The sequence below is a fragment of the Rhinopithecus bieti genome, unplaced genomic scaffold, assembly GCF_001698545.2.
Source record: "Rhinopithecus bieti isolate Rb0 unplaced genomic scaffold, ASM169854v2 scaffold_17829, whole genome shotgun sequence".
NCBI lineage: Eukaryota > Metazoa > Chordata > Mammalia > Primates > Cercopithecidae > Rhinopithecus > Rhinopithecus bieti.
In genome coordinates this window covers 791159-798884 of record NW_016809238.1, presented here as the reverse complement: position 1 = coordinate 798884, position 7726 = coordinate 791159, and the positions used below count along the sequence as shown (strand labels likewise).

The 7726-nt window shown below is 40.6% G+C and overlaps 1 pseudogene across 1 annotated transcript; it reads left to right on the top strand.

The window, feature by feature from the left end:
- Nucleotides 1-1192: 1192 nt before the first annotated feature.
- LOC108539985 (translocon-associated protein subunit gamma pseudogene) lies at nt 1193-2073 on the top strand (annotated as a pseudogene). Its single transcript, XR_001888544.1, has one exon. The product of XR_001888544.1 is annotated as a translocon-associated protein subunit gamma pseudogene (transcript).
- Nucleotides 2074-7726: the final 5653 nt, after the last annotated feature.

Here is a 7726-nt window from a genome sequence, read left to right as displayed (position 1 = left end):
AGGGGAGACGGATCTGGGGTGTGGGAAACAGGTGTAGAATTCCTACTTTTTACAATTTGGTAGAGCTAATGTTTAAAACCTAAGATGGTGGTCACAAAACACCAATGCTTGCGGGGTCAGTTAAATAACATAAATGAATGAAGCTAATAAATGGAGACTGTGGCGACAAGAGGGAGCACAGGATCCATCTAAAAGGAGCTACTATTAGGCCAGGTGGGATGGCTGACACCTGTAGTCCCAGCTCTCAGGAGGCTGAGGTGGGAGGATCACTTGAGCCCAGGAGGTAGAGGCTGCAGTGAGCCATGATCTCCCCACTACACTCCAGCCTGAGCGACAGACCCTGCCTCAAAGGAAAAAAAAAAAAAAAAAAGGAGCTACTACTACTCAGTTCAATTCTAACTGACTGATGCTCTGTGGGAATTCAAGTGCAAGGTGACCAATCTTATGTTTTGCAAGTGATGTTGGAAACTGGGATTTTATGTAAAATCTCTATTTCAATTATGTAGGAAAACAAAACAAAAAGAAAACTATAACTGCAAGTCAGGTTTGACCTATGAACATGGTAGGACTTCTGACCTAGATCTGTGTGGTCAATTCCCAAATAATGACATTTTAAAATCACACCCTCCATAAATTCTTTTTGCGATAAAAGAGACTATGATGTGTGCCACATTAATGTGAGCAGTATACATGTTTGTGCATAGTGCATATACACAGGAATCTATAAAAATCATTCATCCATCCATCTTGTTTCTTCTCTGAATTGAAACCTTTTTGATAGATTCATTTCTTCTTTACTTGGTGAGGTAATTATAAAGAGCTGCACTATTTGCATTAGATTTTCCTAGAGAAGAAAGCATGCTGTAAATTTTTTTTAAAACACATAGAGGCCAGGCGCAGTGGCTCACACCTGTAATCCCAGCACTTTGGGAGGCTGAGGTGGGTGGATCACGACGTCAGGAGATCGAGACCATCCTGGCTAACATGGTGAAACCCCATCTCTACTAAAAATGCAAAAAATTAGCCTGGCGGTGGGCGCCTGTAGTCCCATCTACTTGGGAGGCTGAGACACGAGAATGGCGTGAACCCAGGAGGTGGAGCTTGCAGTGAGCTGAGATCCGGCCACTGCATTCCAGCCTGGGCGACAGAGCGAGACTCTGTCTCAAAATAAAATAAATAAATAAAATAAAACACATAGAAGTTGTATGACCAAGAACAACATTATTTAACCTAAGTCTCCATTTTCTCTTGTTATATGCCATACTCAACGTCTCATGGTTGTCATGAAAATCAAGTGAAGCTCTCGCCTCCTGCTCCGCCATGGCTCCCAAAGGCAGCTCCAAACAGCAGTCCGAGGAGGACCTGCTCCTGCAGGATTTCAGCCGCAATCTCTTGGCCAAGTCCTCCGCGCTCTTCTTCGGGAACGTGTTCATTGTGTCCGCCATCCCCATCTGGTTATACTGGAGAATATGGCATATGGATCTTATTCAGTCTGCTGTTTTGTATAGTGTGATGACCCTAGTAAGCACATATTTGGTAGCCTTTGCATACAAGAATGTGAAATTTGTTCTCAAGCACAAAGTAGCACAGAAGAGGGAGGATGCTGTTTCCAGAGAAGTGACTCGAAAACTTTCTGAAGCTGATAATAGAAAGATGTCTCGGAAGGAGAAAGATGAAAGAATCTTGTGGAAGAAGAATGAAGCTGCTGATGATGAAGCTACAACATTTTCCATCTTCTATAACAACACTCTGTTCCTGGTCGTGGTCATTGTTGCTTCCTTCTTCATATTGAAGAACTTCAACCCCACAGTGAACTACATCTTGTCCATAAGTGCTTCATCAGGACTCATCGCCCTCCTGTCTACTGGCTCCAAATAGACCATGTCAGCTTCACCCCCTGGCTTTGTGTCTATGGGTGGCCTGTGGTATATGGAAAAGTCGCAGGGTGGTCAGGGTGGGAGACACACAAGATGTTTTCATAGTCTAGAGCCTTTAAAAAACCCAGCAGAATGTAATTCAGTATTTGTTTATTGGCTGTTTTTGACAGATTGTTGAAATTAAATGAATTGAAAGAAAAAAAAAGAAAATCAAGTGAAATATGACTTTATGAAGCTCTAACATGTATGAGATGCTCAATGTTTGTTAGGCTTCATATTTTATTAGAATTAAGTATAACACAATACATTACAATATAGTATGTTTCAAAATATGAATTTCCAAACCTCAAAAGCAACAATCCAAAGTTGATTTCTTATATAGGTTCATAAAACCACAATATCACTGGGCCCTGTGAACTGCTGTGTTTTATGTAACACATCCTTAGATTTATAAAGCATTAAATAAGAAAAATAGCCCTTTGGGTTATAAAAAATGAGGATCAAGAATTAAGCAACATACCTTGACTGAAATTAACTTTTATTATATGCATGTAATTATAACCCTCAACAATTCACAATAAACACCTGACAAGATTGCTAAAACTGTTCACGAAATGGAATATATAAGATAAAATTCTTTCATTCCTATTGGACTCAGTGGTGCTTGAGAAAACAGAACAAAGAGTCTGGGTTAGGGAATAGTTCAAGCAAATGATATTTCTGTATTATTTTCCCAAGTAAAATCTAGACTGAAGTAATATTAATAAATGATATGTACTTTCCAATGAAAGAAACAGGGAACACTGGTTCAAAAGAATTGTTGATAATGATAAGGATGCATATTGGAATCAAAGTGCAGGAAAGCACAAAGCAACCAGCTTTTTGATGTATTATTTATAGTGAGATTTTCACCCTGGGTTGGAAAAGTGCCTTAGCAACAGCATCTTGAATCTCTTTCTCATTATCTCTAACATGTCATGTAGGGTAGGATGGTTCAAATGCCTAATCGGAATATTTGCAAATCACTTTGAACATGCTGCTTGCTCTGGTTCTCTGTTTCTTTGTCTTTGCTAGTGATGCTAATTAACACCCAAAAACCTTCCCTAACTTTTAACTAGTGTGTACAGGAGATATTATCTCATACTGGGTCCACAAACGGGGACAACCTTCCATGTCCTTTATGTATTTCTGTAGTTGCAACCTAGGCAACTCCAGACTTTCCATATCAGATAAATTTAGGGCTGGAATCTGCAATATGGTGGGAAGATGGTGCAAGGGGGACTGTAAGCTGAGCTTGCATAGCAGGGTTTGTTTGTTTTGTTCAGTTCTGCTGTATTTTTTAAAATAAATTCAAGAAAGGCATTCATAGCAAATTGACAAGCAGGTCGAGAGGGCAGGGATGCTCAGTGAGATTATGGGAGAATTAAAGCCCCTTCACTTCCAGCCTAAACTATTCTTTGGAGCTGCCTGAAAATCATAGCCTCATGAGAACAGTAATATAATGAATCCCAGAAAAAGAATTGTTCAAAAGTTATTCATTAAGATAATTATATTGGCGCCTATGTGTTTGTAATGCTTTAATGATAGTTTTTGGTGAGACAGACATTTGCTACACAATAATTTTTATTCCTTAACAACACAACTAATATTTTATTTGATGTGTCAAGGTGCTCAGGTAAAAGTTTGCATTTCTACTTCCTTTGCAGCTCGATGGGGCCATGTGATTAAATTTCAACCAATGATATAAAAAATTGTTGGGTGAGTCTTCTTGAAAGGCTTCGTGAGTGGGGCTAGATAGTGGATGATCCTTTTCTATTTCCCTACCCCACCTCTTCCTGTTTTCTGTTGGAATGAAGGTGTGGTGGCCGGAGTTCCAGCTGCTATCTTGGACCTGAGGCTATCTAAATGATGAAAACCACAAATTAGGATAGTGGAAAAGACAGACAGAAAGAAATCTTCTGCCTCCTTGTTGACTGTCACTCTCCCCTACTGGACCTGGCATGTCTCCCTCTAGAATTGTCTTACATTCAAGAAAAATAACTTCCATTCTATTTAAGCCATGATTAATTACAGTCTGTGTTACTAGCAGCCAAATATATTCTGTAAGTGAGGCACCTTGTTTTACCAAGACTGTTACGTAAAAATATCCTTCATCATACAGTTCATTGGTTCACAGAGTGAAATCTTTCATAGTAGATTAGTACAACAGGGATGCTGTGTTACCAAATTCATTTGATTCCTAAATTTTAGATTGCAATTAGTGAGAATTTGAGCAGCCAAGGACACATATAGTTTTAAAGTTGAAATTACAGCAAGTTAATCTACATTCTTCGCATGTAATGAGATAGTGGCAAAAGTTTCCTATAACTTTGCTAAATAGAGAAGCAAATCAGCTGAGACCCGAAAATATTCCTCTGCATAAAAGCGGCTAAATATGCCTTGGTTATCAGATTTAGAAATACTGTATATCTTTCAGCATATATTTCTATATTCTTAAAACTTTAATGAGATTCACTACTATAGTAAATGAAAACATTGTAAGAGATACATATATCTTCTGAATTTCAACATTTTTCTTAAATATTGACTCATCCCAAGGTTAAATAAAATCCAAAAGTATTCACCATCTGCAAAAAAAAAAAAAGTTTAAGATTCTATTTGTTGAGTAGCTTTGCTAAATAGCTGAATAGTACTGTGAACAGACATCAATAGTCTCCGAATTTATGATGTAATCTTACAATTCTGGTTTGTACTTCATTTTTTGTTATCTACAGGCTTAGACTTGACACTCTTCTCTCTTAAATGAGTTCTCAGAGACAGCGCCTAAAAGAGAAAAGCTTTGGAAACAATTTCTCTTTGGCCTTTCGTTTCAGTTATGTTTGACCTGTTGTCAATGGAGAATCAAGCTTGTTAGAGGATTGGGTGGGCTGGGATCAAGGAATCCACAGAAGCATGGAGCCTGACCCATCTTTTCTTTCTGTTCTTTCTCTTTACTCACTGCAACGCAGCACATTTTACTACAATTAATGTGCACCTTGGATTTACTACAGAGAAAGGAAAGTGAAGGATATATTTACATACAAGCGAGAGAAATGTCAAATTCTTGTTTTTGTGTTATTCAATTATCAGGTTAGCAAAGGTTTCACAAGTTAACTTTACTCTTCCAGGTTCTTCTTGTTTCTGCTCCTGCATCCACACTAGCCTTTGCACTTGGCAATTTTGATCAATCTTATTAAGCCAGTTGACTTTGATCCTATACTAGGCTGGGTTCTTTTTAAGAAGAAGCCGAGGTAAGATGCGATGGTTCATGCCTGTAATCGCAGCACTTTTGAGGCTGAGGAGGGAGGATTGCTTGAGGGCAGGAGTTCGAGACCAGCCTGGGCAACAAAGTGAGGCCTCCCACTCCCCATTTCTACAAAAAGTACAAAAAAAAAAAAATTAGCTGGCTGCAGTGGCGTGAGCCTGTAGTCCCAGCTACTCGGGAGGCTGAGGTGGGAGGATTGCTTGAACCCAGGAGTTCAATGCTGCAGTGAGCTATGATCATGTGCACTATACTCCAGCCTGGGCAACAGAGTGAGACCCTGTCTCCAAAAAAAAAAAGAAAGAAAAGAAAAAAGCATCAGCACCAGCAGCAGCACCAGCAGCAGCTGAGTCTGCCACTCAAGTTTCTAGATTAGATTTTCCATTCAGGCCCCCAAGAGCACTTTTCTGTTTGGATTCCCCTGACTCACTGACTCCGTAGGTCCATCCCAGTTGCCTTCATAGTCATACTCCTATCAGCATTATTCATGATCCTAGGGGCTATTTCATTCAGGTTTTCTGAACTGGTTTTCTTTTCTTTTCTTTTCTTTTAATTTTGAGACGGCGTCTTGCTCTGTCGCCCAGGCTGGAGTGCAGTGGCGCAATCTCGGCTCACTGTAACCTCTGCCTCCCCGGTTCAAGCAATTCTCCTGCCTCAGCCTCCAGAGTAGCTGGGATTACAGGTGCCTGCCACCATGCCTGGCTAATTTTTGTATTTTTTAGTAGAGACAGGGTTTCACTATGTTTGTTAAGCTCGTCTTGAACTCCTGGCCTCGACCTCCCAAAGTGCTGAGATTACAGGTGTGAGCCACCACACCCGGCCCTGAACTGGTTTTCTTTCTCACCCTTCAAATCCTGAACTCTTTTTCCCTCCCTTTCTCTGAGATAACATTACAGTTTGTTTCTTCACACGGTGTGCCAGCCTACATCAGTTCATTTCCCTAGGCAGTATTTTCTACACTCTTAAAGAAGCTCATTTCAGGGCCCTTCCTTACTCAGTGACTGTTGTTTCTTCCTGAACTGTTCTTTCACAAACAATAGCACAGGTTCAGCTAAATCACAGTTCACTTTCCCTGGCTGTAGTAGATAACCTCCAATTCACTTTAGTCTGGATTTTGTTTCATTTTAAACTCTGTTTTTCCTTCCTCCCTTCCTTCTTTTTCCCTCCCTCCCTTCCTTTCTTTTACAACCATTGTCAGTGCCCTGATATTTCCTATGTATTCTAGCTCATTAACAGTGAAGTGGGATAGAGGGCAAAGATCCCTAGTAGATTTTCAGGTATATTCATACTGTGACAGCACATCTTAGATGTTTATAATGGAGATGGACTAATGTGTTGAAAAGGACACAGATCTTTCGGTTCTACAGCTCTGGTCTGAAACAGGAATATGCTTGAAATTATATGTAATTTTCATTAAAAAAAATACAGCTCTAAGTGAACTGAATTGCACTTTGAGGAATTTAAAGTTTGAGTACACATCAGAGAAGCAATGTCTCCCCTATGGAAAAAGCTCACTTCCACAACTGCCTACTTGCGTGATGTTGAATGGGAGATGGTCAAAGGGAGAAAGAAGGGACCACAGCAACCGGGTCATCTTTGAATAAGAATATTATCCCAGAATTGCTTTTGGTGTTTGATCTTTGCTGGGCTGTTTCTTTCTTTTCTTTTCCCTATCATCCTTCTAACATTATGCATATTTGTGACTTTCTCCCCACTGGCTTCTCTAGATGTTATCTCACCTAAGCCTGCTGGTGCTGGACCCTCTGTTCTGGGCTGCATCTTTCCTTTCTCCTAGCACAGCTAACTTATCCAGAGTCTCGCTTGTTCAGAATACTTGCCAGGTAACTGGAAGCCGATCTGGTAAACTAATTCACCACGAGGAGCTCATTCACTGATTCATCAAACATTTATTGAGCACTGCAACTCCTGTGGAGGTGTGAATGGCTGACCAAGGCTGTTCCGCTGCATTACCAGCATACAATGCAGCAACCTTGGGCTTTGGGGTAAGACAGTCCTGGGTTTGGATTTTTTTTTTTTTTTTTTTTTTTTTTGAGACATAGTCTCCCTCTTGTCCCCCAGGCTAGAGTGCAATGGTGCGATCTCAGCTTACTGCAACCTCCACCTCCTGGGTTCAAGCGATTCTCCCGCCTCAGCCTCCCGAGTAGCTGGGATTACGGGCACCTGCCAACAGGCCCGGCTAATTTTTGTATTTTTAGTAGAGACTGGGTTTCACCATATTGGCCAGGCTGGTCTTGAACCCTTGACCTCAGGTGATCTGCCCGCCCGCCTCAGCCTCCTAAAGTGCTGGGATTACAGGCGTGAGCCACCGCGCCCGGCTGTGGGTTTGAATCTTACCCTGTCACTTGCTAGATGTGTCGTCTAGGAAAAATTCCTTAATCTTTCCAGATGTCTCAATTTCCTCATCTGTAAACTGGGACAATAATAACATCTTGCAGGTGATGTTGGATTTTAAGGACAAGTATATTCAATGGCTAGCTCCTAGTCAATGTTAAATAGTGCTTGTCACTACTATATTATTGATTATCCT